This window comes from Ammospiza nelsoni, chromosome 7, assembly GCF_027579445.1.
Source record: "Ammospiza nelsoni isolate bAmmNel1 chromosome 7, bAmmNel1.pri, whole genome shotgun sequence".
Classification (NCBI taxonomy): domain Eukaryota; kingdom Metazoa; phylum Chordata; class Aves; order Passeriformes; family Passerellidae; genus Ammospiza; species Ammospiza nelsoni.
The window spans coordinates 39,739,555-39,758,150 of record NC_080639.1 but is presented as its reverse complement, the minus strand read 5'-3'; the positions used below and the strand labels follow the sequence as shown (position 1 = coordinate 39,758,150).

The following is an 18,596-nucleotide window of genomic DNA, read 5'->3' as shown; positions in this document are numbered from 1 at the left end:
GACCCATGAGACCCCTCCGTGTGGAGCTGTATCAGCCATGAGCACCTGAATGAGCACAGGGCAATGCACAGGATCAGTGCACAGCTGTGCTGCAGAGCTGCACGTTTCTGACAGGGTTGAAAGGGGACTTGAGTTGACCCTGGAGGGATCTCTCCTGGGATTGCTGGCCTCTTGCGAGGTTTCTCCCTCACCCTGAATGCAGAGCCCAGGCAAAGGCAAAGCCCTGTGCTGCTAATGGAGAGGTGAGGTGATGGTGTAAAAACAAGTGGATTTCTTCTGTTCTATGTACAGCAGCATATGGGCTATGAGAGGAATGGCTCCTCCTCAGGCCCATGAGCTCTTCTGGCACTAGCACAGGCTCTTTATTAACCACTTTGTTCCAGTCTGCTAGAAGAGCTCGTGACATGGGGTTCATGTGCAGTTTCACATTAGCCACTGAGGGATTCAAAGAGTTTTTGGAGAAACTCAGGTGAGATGAGTGATGAGAGGCAGTGGAGCAGTCTTGGGGGCAACCTGTGGTGCAGAAGCCTGGTCACCCACCAGTTTCCACCACTGCAAATGGAGAAAGAAAAGCCGCTTCCCAAACACATCGAAGAAGGAGCATAACTCAGAATGGCAGGACTTTTCCCCCTCAGCACTCTGCAGGTGAAGCACAGGGAGGCTGCCCTATACATACCCTGAAATGAGCCTGTACGAACAGCCCGTTCTTACCATACATCTACACCACACTTATCTTCTAGAACAGGCAAAAGAAACTGCACAAAAGTTTCTGCTGTCAGGACTGCACAAGGACACCTGAACATGCTAGCCCAGATACACCAAGAGCCACAACACTCTACTGCCTTCTCCCCACACACATGGCGCTCTCCTCACCTTCCCTCCCCACAGACATGGTGCTCCCCTCGCCTTCTGTCCCCACACACATGGTGGTCCCCTCGCCTTCTCTCCCCACAGATGTGGGTCTCCATCACCACAGACATGGGCCACCCTTCCCCACAGACGCGGGTCTCCCCTCACACAGACATGGCACTGTGAGGACCACGTCACGCTGTCCTCCTCATGGCCAAGCCCTGTGGCGCACAGTGAGCACTCCCTCCTGCCCCACGGTGAGCGTGCACTGCCTCCTGCCCCACGGTGAGCGTGCACTCCCTCCTGCCCCACGGTGAGCGTGCACTCCCTCCTGCCCCACGGTGAGCGTGCATTCCCTCCTGCCCCATGGTGAGCGTGCATTCCCTCCTGCCCCACGGTGAGCGTGCACTCCCTCCTGCCCCACAGTGAGCGTTCCCTCCCTCCTGCCCCATGGTGAGCATGCACTCCCTCCTGCCCCACAGTGAGCGTTCCCTCCCTCCTGCCCCATGGTGAGCATGCACTCCCTCCTGCCCCACGGTGACCGTGCATTCCCTCCTGCCCCATGGTGAGCATGCACTCCCTCCTGCCCCACGGTGAGCGTTCCCTGCCTCCTGCCCCATGGTGAGCATGCACTCCCTCCTGCCCCACAGTGAGCGTTCCCTCCCTCCTGCCCCATGGTGAGCATGCACTCCCTCCTGCCCCACGGTGACCGTGCATTCCCTCCTGCCCCATGGTGAGCATGCACTCCCTCCTGCCCCACGGTGAGCGTGCATTCCCTCCTGCCCCACGGTGAGCGTTCCCTGCCTCCTGCCCCACGGTGAGCGTGCACTCCCTCCTGCCCCACGGTGAGCGTTCCCTGCCTCCTGCCCCATGGTGAGCATGCACTCCCTCCTGCCCCACGGTGAGCGTGCACTCCCTCCTGCCCCAGCGCAGCCGGGCACCCGGGCAGGGCTCGGCCCTGCACCATCACCCACGGCAGCTCCCGCAGGGATTCCTCGTGCTCAGCCGAGCTCTGGGCTCGTGGGTGTGCTGGGACCTCCGTCAAGTGCAACTGGAACAGAACTCACTCTTGACAAATAAAGCGGCACTAAACGCTACCTGACTTCCAAGGTGCCACAAATGAATAACCAGACATATCTGGCTATTTTTGAAACACTATTTTCATTGGTTTCAGCTTGCAGATACAAAGGCTGCCACACTGAGCCTATCACAAGCTGCATGTCAGATGGGCACTAAAGCTTCAAGGACCATTTCTACAGAACTCATTAAACAGCAAACAATTAGGCAAGCAGAATAAAAAACAACCTCTAATAGTTATATAATAGAATTTTGAAACCTCAAATGCACAACTTTACGGTTTTAGAAAATGGAAATTGTTTTTTCCAAGTTTTACTTCTGAAAACTAACTCTTTAATCAAGCAGTAAGAACCCAAAGCACAGAATACAAGTCACAATTCCATGTGTCATATCTTATTTTTTGTATCACTTACCATAGTTTTTTTATGACTATAACTCAGTGTTTCAGGTTTCTAAATGACCTGATAAATTTGCAAGCACATCAAGTAATAAAGCTACCCAATCAAGCCTTTTCTTCATTTAGAAACATCTGCTAAGCAATCTAAAGGACAAGTGTCAAAACCTCGTAAGTTACACATGCCTTTCTTTCAGAAGGGGGCTGCTTGTTGGTCCACGTACCCCACCGTGTCTCCACCTGCACGTAACAGGGCAGTACTTGCTTGGGCAGGGATCCTGTTTGGGCCCTCCAGGAGAGAAGTACAAAATACAGCAATGAAACAATCTCAATTTGGCTTTTCCACAGTTTTCTCTCTCTTCTCACCCCAACACTGTGAATAACTTCTGCAGCAGATTTCTGTAATAAACCAGTCCAGAAAACATCCCTCTGAGCTGGCTGGAAGGTGTACTAATTCATTGGAACATAAAATCTACCCAGTATTGAGTATATAATAAAAACATCCGCATAAAAACCAATCAAATTAATTATTAGTGAAGGTGTCAGTGTTAAATGTACATCTATCTCAGTGTTAAGAGATGTAATCACAGACCTACACCCTTTCACATAGGCAGTTGTTTTAACTGATGTTCCTTCAATTAACACATTTCTTGGCGAAGTTACTGATTTTCTAATCTTGATTCCAACATTAAATAACTGTTGGCTCTGGTCCTACAAACACTTAGGTACACACTTGAGCTAATAAACAAGTCTGCTCATCCCTCCCCGCCCTGCTGCCAGGCCCGTGGGCTCGGGTGGCAGCACAGGAGAGTAAGGGAGCAGGAGAAGCTCTCCAGGGCCCAGTCCCCACCCCTACAACTCTGTCTAGGGATGCTGCTCAAGGACAGCAACTCACAAAGTCAAGGCAGGTTCTCATCTTCACCTTATAGGAACAGGAAATAGCAAGAGGAGGTTTTGTGAGAGCCTTGAAATCCGGTATGAGTAAGAAATTGAGAGAAGTTAATACAAAACCCTCTTCCTTCCCTACACAAGACTGGGATTCACCTACTCAAAATACTCTCTGGACTTGTGCTACCACTCATTTGAGGATAGATAACTGATTCATTATTGGAAAACAGCCAGATTCCATGCCTCAAAAAAATTAGGTTGAGAGTAATTTTGCCTGTCACGGCTGAGCAGTCAGACATCACCCAGAACAGGAGAGTGCTCCCACATTTTTCCCAGGCTGTCCAAACCCTCGCTCCCCACAGCCCCATGCTGTAGTTTCCCAGGTCCTGCCCTCTCGGCAAGCCCTGGGCACTGAGGGATCAGGCAGTACACACAGGCACCATCAGAAATGCGCCTTAACGCTTCCCTGCATTCCAGGTCTTTTGATTATCAAACTGCTCCTGCACTGAAGATCTAGGATCTCTGTAGCCACAATGAAAACTCAGAAAATGTATTTTACTGTTTATAGCTCTGTTAAGCGCATTTCAGCACACCTGACTACATCTTAACATCACTGAACATCAAAGGTTACACACTAAATTCTCTATTGCAAAGAATACACAAGAACTGGAAGCCTTAAATGTTCTGGAATGATCTTTTGGTGGATGCTGCAGAACTAAGACTTGTGCATGGTGTAAATGTCTCTAATAGAGATCAAGAGTATAATGTGAGAAGCTTGGAAACATGGAGAATTTGTTGTGCATTCCGGTCTCTGGTAAAAAAAATAATGTCTTTCAATCACTTAGATAATTTTTCAGGAAAATACTTAAATAGTTCATCTTGTAGCATAAGTCCAAGAAAATTCTTAACATCTGTTCTGAATTTTCAAATTCTCTATTTAGAATTAAAGACCAAAAGCAGCGATAACCTTACTCCAGGCTGGCATGTCCAGATCAAGCGTGCAAGAAAGACAAAGCCGCTCAATTTGAAGCCTCCAGTTTGAAATACCCCCAAATAATTTTGAGAACAGTGGTTTTCCCAGCCCCTCTGCTGTAGAGACTCACTCCAACAGCTTTATGAAACCACACAGTAAATCAAAGCAGAGCAAACGAAGCCACCATAAAGACTCAGCTTTCTATCCATGGAGGGTCAGCAGGGACCAGCACATTGGGCAACTGCCCCACACCTAAACACCTGAACAGCCCCACAGCTGCCCCTTCAGAGGGCAGTGCTGCCTGCACTGCGCACCCCCTGCTCTCTCCTGTGGCTCACGCAAGCCCCGGCTCCCAAAGCCTCGCAGCCCTTCTCCTTCCACAGGCCCTGCGCTGGGCTGGGCAGAGTCACCCAGCAGCAGGCCAGTCCGGGCTCTCACACTGCTCCCAGCACACAGGGAAGGAACCTGGGAAATGCCTTCTTTTGTGTCTGACTGACTGCTCAGACACTGCAAAGCCGGCAGTTCAGGGAGTTCATCTGACTCAGCCATGCTTTTGGGGACCAGAGACGGGTGTGTCTTCCTGAGCCAGCTGATCTTGCAGCCAAGTAACCACTGACACAAGGAAGCAAGAACATGCTACTGAGAAACAGAGAAGAAATATGAGAAATCACTAAACCAAGTGTAGTAAACCATAAGTTAAGTTTTCATTGTCATTAGTCTCTACTCCCCACTTTTCAGTGCTCCTCCTGTTATTTTCTTAGACATATCCAGACAGCTTGTCAGTACTGAATAATCCCACTTCTTTTAGTGCAGGCCCAAGAAAAAGCCAGACCTTTTGAGGATTGATGCCAGATAGAAGTGGTGCTTTTTCACAACCTCCTAATCCCTTCCCTTCCCTTCCTATTCCTCCTGCCTTCCTTACATTGGTTATTCTTCCACATTTGCTTCTTACCTATGTTCCCTGTTTCTGAGCCTCCCCTTGCTGACCTGCAGCCAGTAATAACAGTCACCAGCACAATTCATGCTGAAGAGGTAATAAAATTCTTACCAACTCTGCCAGCTAGGACATGATAATAACAATAATGTAATAATAATAATGTAATAATAATAATAATAATAATAGTAGTAATAATTCATGAGGGCAACATGCAAAAAACAATGAACACCCTCTTATCACTGAAAATCCTCATATTTATCTAGCTACAAGGGTAATTCAAGGAACAACAGTGAATTACCAATGATATTAGACAAATACTCATTAGTACAGAGGGGAAAAGGCTCCTATAAGCTAAAATCATCTTGCTGGGACACTAACATTATTTACTACATGACAAAGTTATTCTTGCATATCTACACTTAGAGCAGCAAGGCAAATCTCAGCTCTTGGTCAAAGCCTCTGCTCATCCTTTACAGTGTGCATGAAAAGTCAAAATCTGAACGAGACATACTATGTTTCTAGTTTTTACAGGAAGGTATGATCAAAATTTATCTGTTTTCAGGTTCCTTCACAGAGCTGTGAGAACACTTCCAGGCAGGAGCAGTTCCCATTGTTCCACCCTGCTGCAAGGCCAGAGCTGCTCACCTAAGAACCAGGCAGGGGTTCACATGCTGGAGCTTCCTGCAGCCGAGCCACTGAACCACTCTCTGCGTTCTGTCTGCCAGCCTGCAGAATGTCTCTGGGTGGAGAGGCAGCAGATGACAACTTACCCACTTGCAAAGATGATGCAAGCAACTAAAAATGGATTCTGTGAAAGATGGCTCCAGTGTTTACATAAAAGACAGGGTTTGAAATGTTCAGATGCAGTAGGGGAAGATACTCCAAACATCAACTGCAGGCTAGCCACTGTGTTCAAGACAGGTTTTCTTTATGGACATTAGTAGTGCACAAGTTCATGCGGACTTAAGGATGAAATCAAGAAAATAAACACGTTATCTGATGAAAACACAGAAGAAAGTAACTTCAGTAATGGCAGGATAAAGACCACCTGCACAGTTGTGCAGACTGAGTCCCACAGTCAAAAAGGAAACCTACACACACCTGACCTATTGCCTGAGAAATGTGGGAGATGTGTTTAACTGATTTACCACTAAATGTAGCCTCTTCCTAATCCCTTTTTCTTTACAACACATATTTTTTGGTTTTTTATTTTTTGTTTTTTACTTAAATATATGCAGGTTCAAAAACCATTTGGTACTATGTCCTGATTAAAATCTTAAAATGTACATTACCCTAGCATTTGATAAACATATTTTTGTTACAGTTCCTAGGAAAAGACAGTTTTTTGGGTTTTTTTGCCTGATGGCTACATACTTGAACTCCACTCCAGTGAGCAGGCAAGATTCTACATCCACAAATATCTAGTTGTAACATGCTCATGAGACTAATATCTTTTATAGCTTTCAAGTGAACCATTCACCAGAATGTATCAGACATGTATAGCAAGACAACCATTCTGAATAAAGACATATTTATAACCATGTCCTTCAAGGCCTGAGGCACTGTCTGTAGCTCACCTGAAAAGAAGCCTCTCTGTCATCTGAAGGATGTCTGGAGAGCATTTACACTTGGCAAACGTATGAAGCAAGAGAAGGTAATGGCAATAAATAGAGTTTTCAGTAGTTTAAGTCAACAAGGGTCCATGACTTATAAGAAAAAAGAGACCCCAAATCTGAACCTTCCCTTTGGGCCATCCCACACCTATGTTGCTCTTTTCTGCTGAAGTATCCAAATCCACTGCCATTGAACACAGCCTCATCAGAGCACAGCTCAAAGCCAGCTCTGCAGAACAGCAAACAGACAGCAGATTGATCTTGAGGGATGAAGTTCAGTCTCTCTTCTATCGCAGACTGAGGGGGAGGAGGGACACATAGCACCACAGAAGCATTTTAGGTTTTCCAAACAGGCTGTCAGGTGACTAGGGCATTCATCAATTACTCATTCAACCATGCACAGAAGGATAAATTCTCAGTTTGGTGTTGGAATAGATGCAATTAATGCAGGTATAAAGTCCTTCAGAATGAATTTCACAGAATAACATGACTTGCAGACTGACAGCTGAGAACCTGCAGCACAGGCATGCTGTGCTGACAGCACTGCTGCCCTGAGCCCCAGCTCCAAACAAACCTGTACCCGCTCCATCTCTCACCTGAAAACTACAAATGAGCAAAGGGCAATTAAAATGACAATGGCTGTAAGTACAGATGTGACACCACTGCCAATCACAACGATGCCTGCAACCGCTGTTCAATTTCTACTTGTATTTTCTCCTAGCAAAATTATTGCTGAAGTGTGACTATGTTATTGCTAGAGAGAATGCTCACTACCTGCAAGGAGACATGCCTCAGCTGGAAGTATTAGCAATCCAAATATATGCTATATGCCTTCATAAAAGTATGCTTCTCAATTTTGTCATATAGTATATTTGAAAAAATATATATTATTTACATATTTTTATACAAAAACATAAATGATACAAAAAATTTTCTCAATGATAACAATTATCAGCTACAATTCCCATTACAAAAGACAGCTGGAGAGTTACAGATTTCCACAGCTCCCTGTTTGGACAATGCCAGTGTTTGAGCACTGTGTGTCACAGCATCCCTGAGATGGTCTGGAGCTGGCTGCTACCAATGTCGGTCATCTCCTGCTTTGGAAACCCAGCAGCTGTGAGCAGCGCCTGCCCCTGCACAGCTGTGTGCCCAGGGGCACCCCAGCCCGCACATCTGCAGGGACGGCCGTGCCCCAGGAGCGAGCCTCGCACCGGCAGCGCCTTTGGCACGGGCACAACCTGACCGTGCCCCTGCAAAGCAAAAACTGACACTGCTGAAACCCTGCTTTCACTCAGGGTACATTTATGAGCTCTTCAGTGCTACCCATGGACGTTCCTGCCCAAATGACCACTACAGAAATGTCCAATTCTTGCATACCATAAACATAAATTGAGGAATACCACTGTTTTCCAATAAACATGGCTTCCAATTGGCAAAAGTTTTACTAAAATGAAGTTTCATCAATTACTAAACTGCAGATTACTCTTCCTTTTGCCCTGAATTAGAACTGCACAGCAAAACTCTGTTTGCTGCCAAGAACACTCTACCTGCAAACTTTTACATTTCAGCAAATGAAGTTCTCTCCTCTTCTGTTCTCCAAGCTACAAGTTAAAAAACTCCTTGAACGTAGAAGCAAAATATAAGAATTAGACAACATGTGGAGAGTCTGGTTCTAGCATGGCTTAAAGAAAGAGGCCATGAAGGTATACAGTTGAGGGAAAAGTAAAAGGTAGTTGTAAAGCAATTCCCAGGCTTGATTCTATAAATAATTAGGCTCTCTCAAGCACCACTTTATAAACAATAAGATTCTCAGACAGTCTTCCCATAACAGGCAAAACACTCTGTCCTTGGGCTCTCTGGGAAAAGATAGCTACTCTGGGAACAGATATGGAGGTTTTGGGAACTTTTCATATCACAGTGACAACGCTGGTCCTGTTTTCAATAAACAAATCATAGGTATTGTAAACAAAAGGAGGGGTTAGAGTTTTCTCTGTTAACCTATCATGAGCTTGGATTTTGCAATATGCATGAAGTTAATTAACACTGTTATATAAAGTGGCTGATTGATCAATAAATCGAAGTCAATGCTGACCAACGACAAGGTGGGTTGGCTTCCTTCGCTTTCAACAACAAGCATCTGGGTTTTCAGGCCACAATTTCCAATACTTCCATCAGTTCTCCAATATCCCAAAGGTGATATTTTCCGATGTGCATTTGATTTTGTTCACCCGTCAAAATTGAAAGTACTGTAGTAGGATTACACATAACTACTCTAGAGATAATTTACTGCTTCTACTAATACTTTTTGAAGAGATGAAGAGTTGTGAACACCAAAACTTACAAATGATATCATAATTAGAGGAGATCAAGGACAACTGACTAATTTGAGGAAAACCACAAGGAAAGATGAATGAGCCAATGTTGATAAACACAAAATCACACAAACTGTTCCCATCCAAGTGACCCATATGCCTTCCTGTAGCAAGGGTAGGTGACAGAAACACAGCTACAAAATTAGGCAGGGTCAGGTTAGAGTGCCTGGCTAGGCAGGAAAACCTTTTGCTGAAGTGCCAGAGGGGAGAAAAGTCAGGTCAATGGTACATTAAATAATGTCAATAATTGTAACTATACTCCAAAACAGACATCCACAGTGCAAAATGTAGGCAATCTAGCATACAGCAACAAAAAAATCAGAGAGATAGAAAACGATATATTGAAGGAATGAAGATTAAGTGTGGAAATGGTCAAGAAGCAAAACAAATACTGAATGAAGGCATATGGTTCTTTGCTAATGCTCAGTTAAAACAAGGAGAAACTTTAAGAACAGCATTCACAGGCTTCCTGTTGTGTGGCAGAACTGCATCTTTAAGCAGCACTACAAGATCCTAAGCTGCGATTTTCTTCTCACAGTGAAAAAGATTTCTTCCTGTAAAATCTGCTAAAGGCATGCAGTTTTGTCATGAGATGGCAAAATTTTGCCATCAAAGTTTACCAGTTGGAGATGCAATTTAGATAGCTTTCCTGCCTCAGTTCCTGAAAGACTGAAAGTATGACTCAAACGTATTTTAGATGCTAACATCAAAGGAATCTCAAAGAGTTGCCACAACAACACCAATCTTATTTCTACCTTTTAATTCCCTGCCCTATATTCTAGTCACATGCTAATTCCTGAGCAGGCCAATTAAGCACACCAAAACCAGTAACAGGCACTAGAAATTCATGTGTTAGGAGAAAAGCGTGGGCTCGTTTTATCAAATCTACCTAATTTTGTTCAATGACTAGAGCACTAGAGAAACACATTTGGTGTAGTCTTGACGCTGCCATGTGGCTTTGTGAGACACAACCAAGAAGCCAAGGTGAGAGAGCCCTGGGGAAAAGTGAGGTGACCAGGGCACCTCCTTAGGAAGCTGAAGCCAAAGCAGCAGTTTGCTTGCACGGAAAGGCAGCTTGGGAGTGGGCTCTGCCACAGCCGTGCTCCCCGGCACAGCGGCAGAAGCTGGCACTCGTAGGCATTCCAAAGGGCATGGCTGGGGCAGGGGACACACAAGGCAGAGGTCAGGAACTACAGGAGAATCCAGCTTAGAACAAACAGCAAACTCAAACCCAACCGACCCCAACACACCAAACACTCAAGTCTGCTCATGGACCCCAGCAATACCCAATTTCCCATCACCTCCCACACACAGCCCTGCCTCACCCACACTCCAGGCGATGCAGGTGACACAGAGAACCCAGTCCTGCATCAAAGCAGATACTGCAAAACAACAGCTCTGAGGAAAACACAAAGCTGGGATGCCTGTAATCAAAGTACCTTCCCCTGGCAAAGAAAAGAGAGGGAAAAGAAAAATAAGGTACCTCACTGATCCCTCCTGCTTCCTTTCCATTTTGCACTGCACTGAAAAGGCACAGTCTTCCCAGACTGCTTCACTGAAGTTTTGTGTACCCAATTTCAAGCTGGATCAATTGAAAAGTCAGAAGAAAGCAACCAAAGCAAAGCAAATTTTATGCAGAAGTTGCCTGTGTTCGAATATAAAGCAGAGACTTTTGGGAAAAGCAGTAACAGCCAAAATACTGAAGTCACTGCAGGAAAGGCAAAATAATAATCAAGGATAATATTTAAAAGAGCTACAGCTTCCTTCTTGCCAGTATCAGACAACATAAATTACATTAATTATTTAAGTGCTGCTGTCTTCTCTAAATGGAATACAGGGGTTCCTTTTTGCCCTTCCAAATTCAAATGAACATGATTTTTTAGATCATTTCACATCTATACATAATAGAAAAAATTAAATGTTCACACTTAGGATTTAGATATGGCTGAAATTAATACTGATATATTTAAATAAGCATATCTACCAACAGTGAAGGTACAAACTCAACCAGTTATTTTCACTGTACTGTAACACAAATCTCAGAATGAAGGATTTAAAAGTTTTGCTAAAAAGCAAAGCCTCTCAGTAACAAGGAAGGAGTTGGAAAATTACGCAATTTTAAGTCTTAAAAAAATACAACAATTAATTAGTGTTTTAGGGGATTTCCACTTTCAAATCTGAGAAAGCCTGCTCCTGCTTGCTCTCTGCAAGTCCAGGAGAATGTCAATACAACAACTCAGGAAATACACTCCTGGATGACACCAGCAGAAAAGAATGCACTTCCACCACTTGCGAGATTGCTCTTTATTGCTCTTTTATGTAAGGCTTACGGGGTAATTGTAGTTAGAGGCATATCTTTCCAATTTTAGAATGTCTTAGTTCAGCTCCTTAAGAATACGTGCAATTCCGAGAGCTGCTATTGCCCTGTCCTTTCCGAACCGGCCCCTCGGCAGGACGCAGCACCGACCGAGCCCCTGCGCGGAGGGGAGCAACCACCAGCACCCAGCCACTCGACTGCAGCAGCTGGAAATATGTGGCACACAAACCATTTATGCCACCTAAAATGAGCCATTTTTGTAAGGTGCTCTAAGGCAGCTGCTGGTTATCTTCTCGGTATCACAGACAGCAGGATCGATTACAGATAGTAACAGCATGCCTATGCACCTAATAGCATTTTCTTGCCTATTTGTGAGAGACCACTTCAAACCCAAAACATTTAAAATTGAGCTTTTCAGCAAGAGCACAGGAATTCCACCGACGCTCAAACCATTGGTTTTTATTCTTTAACTTAGTATAATATAGGACATTCTCTATTACTTCAGTTCTCATACGACCTAGGAGGTGAAGCTGCAAATACCAGAGCAAATGTGAACATGCCCAGCAAGGAGGGGCAAAAGTAGGCTCAAAAAAATCTACCTTACACATACTGTGTTTAAAAGAAATGTGTAACGCTGCACTTTTGTCAAACTTTTTGACAAAAGCCCAACAAAATCTTGATGAAAAATGTCATATATATATATATAGTCTGCACATAATTATTATTTCAAGTAAGGTTTTTCAAAGAAGCTGCTTCTTTAAAATGGTAAATACATTTTGTAAGTTGTTTCTCCACAGTAATACTGCTGGTTAATTCCAAATAACACTCAGCATACATCTTCTGATGAATACTGTCAAAATATTTTTTACATGCTTTAAAAGTAGCCCTCAGCAAGGTTACTAAAGCAGACTTCAGATCAGCACATTCCCGTACAGCAGGGTAAACATGCACACACATTACCTTGTCCCATTTTTATCTGTTCTTAATACTGATGCTGCTGCTGCCTGTCATCATGCTCTTGGTGAGCCACAGAAAGGAAATGCCCAGGAATAAGCAAGAAGTCCCTTGTCACTTATGGTCATCTTAAAAGACAGTGTTTACTTACAACTGAACTGACAGAGTACCCTGCCCATATGCCTTGGGGTGGCATCCTGAGAGCTGCTGTCCTTGGGCACTCAGGGACCCAAGCACAGCTGCCTTGAGGCAGGGCAGCCAGCACCCACACACAGCACGAGGGCTGAGCAGAGCCATGCCAGGCTGACAATCCAGCCCAGAAGAAGCCAGGCTTCCTCCCAGGAGTACTGTCCTGGCCACACACTGCTGCTGTGACCCCAGTGCCAGCGACAGTAGGAGCACTGTGGCACTGCTGGCACACCTGTGCCCCTGCGGTCAGAGCAGTGCCAGGGAGCCAGCCCTCATCTTGGAGAAGGCAGTCTGATCCTCTTTCAAAGCCAAGATCACTACCATCACTAGCCCTGTCCTGCACAGGAATGACAAATGAAAGCATTCAAAGAGAGGAAAAAGTGGCAGAGCTGGCACAGGACAAAGCTCTGACACAAGGCTGGTTACTTGTTCCACACCTAAGGCCAACAAACACCATGCAGGGGTGGGACAAGTCTTTAGAATCCATTATCCTCAAGTAAGTCTTCATGAAAGTGAAACTGTTTACTGGAGTGGCAATATGAACTGCAGGTTTCACAATGAATTCTAAAGAACTGATGACCCAGCCTCACTGACAACCTGCTCAAAGCTACCAACTTTCAACAGAAAAAAGAGGCTTCCTTAGTGAGCCATCAATTCACTGTCTTCACAATAGACTTCTGTCGTATTTGTAATTTATTAGTTACAATCTTAATCCATCTGAGAATTGTAAGACCCACTGACCAAAGCAAAATTCAAAGGATAGGAACAGTCATGTCACCAAGAGAAGTCAAAGAATGTAATTACCTCTCTGAAGGCTGTAACTGGAGTTCCTTCACATGACAAAAGACAGAGGTTACAGCATATCCATTAATGCTGTTCAGTCAATCTCCAACAGCAGAGAAGAGAAAGCTGCTAGTAATGGCCACTCACACTTTGGGGTGCGAGCTCTGTAAGAAAGAGATACCACCGGAATCTTGGTCCTGTGAGACCCAGCTGCTCTAGACATCAGTGGAGGCATGAATAATCAGCACAGTGGTGGGGCACAGCTTTAATTTAATGGATGTGGTGACAAAAAAATGCAGTTAAAAAAGATTACTCAACAAACTTAAGCCTAAAAGACAGAACAGAAAAAAATCAGTTGCCAAAATTGCTATGGAGTGATTCAATTTCTAAATGGAAAGACAATTCAAGTAGGCAGAACTGTAACTTAAGTGGTGGATTTAAGAAGAACCAGTCTTACAAAATAGGCAACAATGTGGTGATATGAACCAGCTGAACCCAGCAGAGCTGATCTACTGCTCCCAAATAAATCCATAGCTATCCAAAGCAGTGGAAGGGATGACACACAGAGGCATGCAACTAAGCTAATAGAGGAGTCCTTATCTGGGAAGCATACCTACTTTTAAAAAGAGATACAAATGCAAAAGAAGGTTGATGTTCCCTTCCTAGCCTAAGGGGAGAGGAGAAATCTATCTGCCTGCTGCTGTTTTCCAAGTCAAATCATAATGGAGTTATGAGAAAGCTGGAGACAAGCAAGCTAAAGCAGCACAGCAACGATGGATGACATAAACATCTGTCTGCAGAGAAAACACAGCCAGGTAACAGCCCAGCAGGTACCTCAGACAACGGTAAACACAGTCTCTGTTGTCAAATGACCATCATTATGCATGCAGCCTGCTTAAGGGAAGGAAGACAAAGAAGTAGAATTCACTTCTCCATCCAGAGAGAAGTTTCTCCACTAGGAATTGCCTTGTGATTGATCACTCTTAACACTGGCAAAACAATGGGCTTTCATATCTTCCAAATTTGGGGGGGGTTTGGTAGGCAAGAAGGGCATGGGGCATTAATCTCACCAGTGCTCTTTACCCAAATCACAGACAGTGAACAACGACAGTTTCTGTGATGGACAGCAAGGCCATCACCAAGAAGTAAATGGAGAGAAGAACATAGCTGCTCCTGTGAGATGGCCACAGTAACGGCACATGCTGTTGTAGAGGGCATCAAAAACACACTTCCAGCAGAGAATATGAGGTGTTGCTCCCCTTAGAAGTTAAGAGGAAGTTAATGGAAGTTAACTCAGCACCTGGCACAGGCCTTGATTCTCACATTTGCAGTCGGTTCTGCTGGTCTGCCTGAATTCAAAGGCTGTCATGATGATAAAGAAACCAAATCCTCCTTTTTCATCACCAGAAACCTTTCAAAATAGAAACCGAGAAGATACTGTTTTCTACGAATACTTGGTGTAAAAATAAGGACAAGGAAACATTTGAGAGAAGACCAAACATGTCTTAAATGACCACAAAAAAATGTATCACTGTAGCTACAAATTAGGAAATTTCCTAGTGAAACGAACATTTTGGAAAAGTAAAAAAGTACAGTGAATATACCATTTGAGAATAGAATTACTGGTGGCTATTTTCTCCACTGTTGTAATTGCACTGTTAGGATCCTAAGAGAGGATTTCTATCATACTGGTACATCTGACTTATTTTTTCTTATTTGTACAAATAAAATCATATCTAACTTAAGGGGAGTCAAACTCCTTAAATCAGAGTTAAACCAGCAGAAAGTAGCTGGCTCCTCTGGGATGTGTTTACAGGAGTACTGTTTTGATTCACATTCTGCTGGCATCCCTGCAGCTGGAAAATGTTAAGGTCAAATCAAGGTGATTTGCTTGCTTTCCTCCTGTGGCAGGGCCATTTCAGTTAGGACTCTAATAAAACATACACCTGTATCTTCACACAATAGCTCAACTAACTAACAACCAAAGCTATTACTGCATTTAGCATCCACCCATAGCAATGCCAGGAATGTCTGCGTACCCACAAAATCACAAATTCAAGTTCCACCTCATTTAAAGTACAAGCTGGCATGTGAAAACCATTAGTTCAAGTCACTTTTTCTCCCTCCTCTAGTACTGTGTCAAGACTTCACATCTTGGTTTAAGTTCACCTGGGACAAAGAGGGATCTGATCCTGTCAGTCCAGTGTAGGAGCAAGTCAAGGCCACAGCTGCTGTAACCCACCCAAATGAGCATCACAGTTGTAGCTGTGCCAAGATAAACAATAACTTGGGGGACATGCTGATTGTCCCCTACCCAAGTCATTCTGCACACACAAGTCACAATTCTCTTTGAATCCACTTTGTAAACCCACAGAGATCCTACGCTGCAGGAAGTCTGACAGACATTTTCTTTCATCTAGAAGAAGAAATGATCAATGTTGGCCAGGTGAGAGGCACAGTCACTGCATCTCCTAACACACACTTCCAGATAAAAAAGGCAAAACAGAAATAAAGCCAGGGATTAGCACCACCTCAGTCAGCTTCACAGGCCCACTGCCAGTATCCTGGACAAGATTAATCATATCAAACACCAGCTTTTGTTTCAAGGAAAACTGAGTGAAAAACTGATGAACACCTAAAACTGAAAGGTTGCCATTAGTGTTCATAAATCTATGAAGTTGTAAGTTTCACAAATTTAACACACCAAACTGATTCACATTCATATTGAAAAAGTACATTGGCAGAGAGTCTGAACTTTGAAGCAAGGCTGTCCATCAGTAAGGGCTTTGAAAGGCAAACAAAGTCCCCAACACTACAGAGCAGAGAGCTGCTCACTCCATGCACCATGTGAGAGATCAGTCAATGCATTAACAAGCACTGTATTCCAAAAAGCAGCATATCCTCAGTGACAAACATTGTCTTCCCACCGAATTGTGCCATTTCAGAAACGGAAAAGGTCCAAGTATCACAAGCACATGGTAAACTGAGCTATCCACAAACCCTTCAGAACAGCTCCGGTGCAGCAGGGCAGATCCCTGTGCCTAATCCCGACTGACAGGGACCTGAGCAGTGCGAGCTCTGTGCCCCGGGGCTCTCTCCCAGCCCCACTAGGAAATGAGCTGGCTGCACAAACACTGCATCTTCCAGTCTGGAATCACTAGATTCAGCTAAATTATGGGGACCTAATTGTAAAGGAGATAAATTCCAACTCACAATACCTTTTTTGAAGTTGTGTAAAATAGATAAATACTCTGAAGGAATACCAAGCATTAGCTGTTTCCTAGAAGTTTTTTTCCCATAGTCTGTAAGGAATCTTTTAAAAGCTCCAAGTACGAGTGATTCTTGAGACAAAAGAAATTGCAGAACAGTGGTTATTCATCTGTTGTCTAGAACCAACCAAATCTTGGTTCTGAAATACAGGTAAAGCAAGCTTAACAGTTTTGAATTTCAACAGACTAAACTCTTCTATAAGGATTTTCACCTCATGCCTCGGTGTAAGGATTAATAAAATACACTGGCAAGTGTAAATCCAAAAGACAGTGGTACAATGGGAGGGTTGATAAAATAAATGTTGTAACAACATAGAAAGTTAAGAAGCCTGTGTAGGCATCCCGAGTACATCCCTGCTCTCCTCCTGCCCCAGGCTGTTATAAGTTGCCAGAGCACAGGCTCTGGGGCTGGTTGTTAATTAGTTCCTGGGCATTAGCAGCATGACACAGCAGAATTTTCACAGGTAGTATTTATGTTTGTACTAGGGAAAAGGACACACCACCCTTGAATTTCTGGACTTACAAGGCATTTTTGCTTCCAAGATAAAAAAAATTCCAAGACAAAAATCTCTATTCTGGCTATAATTCTGTGCAAGATGCAAACCATTTGAGTCAGCTAGAGGATGGTTTTAAGTCCAGAGACCAAAGCTAAGGCAGCCTCTGCAAGATCCTGTGCAAGGAGGGAAACAGCCAAACGCAATCCATGCAGCAGCACAGCTTGTCTCCCCTTCCTCCAACATGTCTAAGTTTGCCCACTAAAGACTTGGAAGTGAGACAGACACGTCAAATATTTGGAAAGAAAACCCTCACAGGCAGGTGGCTATTTGCCATGCAGACAACAGTAACAAGTTCTCCCAAAGGCCTGCCTGTGTCAGGGAACCTGGGGGAAGGAAGAACCAGTTATCAGCTCCAAGAGAAGCAAGAGCAACTCTAGAAGTGATCTGCTCAGAGTTAGCAGTTCTTCATTTTGTGAGGACATCCCATATGAGCACAAGGCAGCTGCTGGCCTGTGGAATGAGGCCTTCCTGAGTGCTGCACAGCTGAAGGAAAGGCTCTCTGAACTTTTCACACCAGGGCATTCTTCTAAGGCATGATCAATCAGCTTCCATGCGCAAGGAAAAAGGTCGTGTTTATGCTTCAAATCACACAAAGTGTCTGTGCAGCAGAGTCCTTTGTTTTCACCATGCTCAGTCACAACACCAAGTTGGAGAACAATCAGTTTAGAAAGACAGGATTCAGTAAACTCTGAGTAAACAGCTCCAAGACTCAGTGAAGAGCTGAGGGCTCCGGGTGTTCCTGCAGCAGCCCCGCCTGGTGCAGGGGTTTGCTGTGTGCATTGGTGCACGCTGGGTTTCATGCAGCCACTGGTGCTCCGAGCTGCAGCTTCCACAGCTGCTCTACCTGAGAGAGGTGCACGCAGCCCGACCAACACAGCCTTCACCACATGGTGCCAGTGAACTGGGAACACCTGACAGGAGGAAATACCATCCCACAGTGTGCACTGCTGCACAGAAAGCATATTCTTCAACTTTCTAAAAAACAAACAAACAAAAGCCCCTGGAATATTGCCACAGTAAAATAAAACATTTTTGTTCTGTTGCAATATGACTCCTGTGACACATTGAGATGCAGAGAAAAAAAAGGAAAATTCTGGAAAAATTGCAATAACTTGAATTATCTTTGCTATCTGAAAAAAAGGAACTTGCTTTAGTATTTCAAATTTCAGTCTGAAATACATTAATATTTATATTATAGGTTAAATCAATATACTAGTAATACAAAACAACTCAATATTACTATATTAACTAGTACAATGAACTGTATCACTAAAATAGCATTTGCTGCATTCTAACAAGGCAAGACTTCCTAAATATAATGCACTTCACACCTCCTAAAAGCAGGAAGTTGTGATTCAGGATATCTTCTTTTGTATCTATATTTACAACAGTAAATAAGTTATTTAAAATCTCCCCATTAT

General features: G+C 44.1%; 1 protein-coding gene across 2 annotated transcripts in view; it reads right to left on the bottom strand.

Annotated features, from left to right (window-relative positions):
- PKP4 (plakophilin 4) overlaps nucleotides 1-18,596 on the bottom strand; it is a 66,062-nt gene that overhangs the window by 39,651 nt on the left and 7,815 nt on the right. The gene's annotated exons all lie outside the window — the stretch shown is intronic.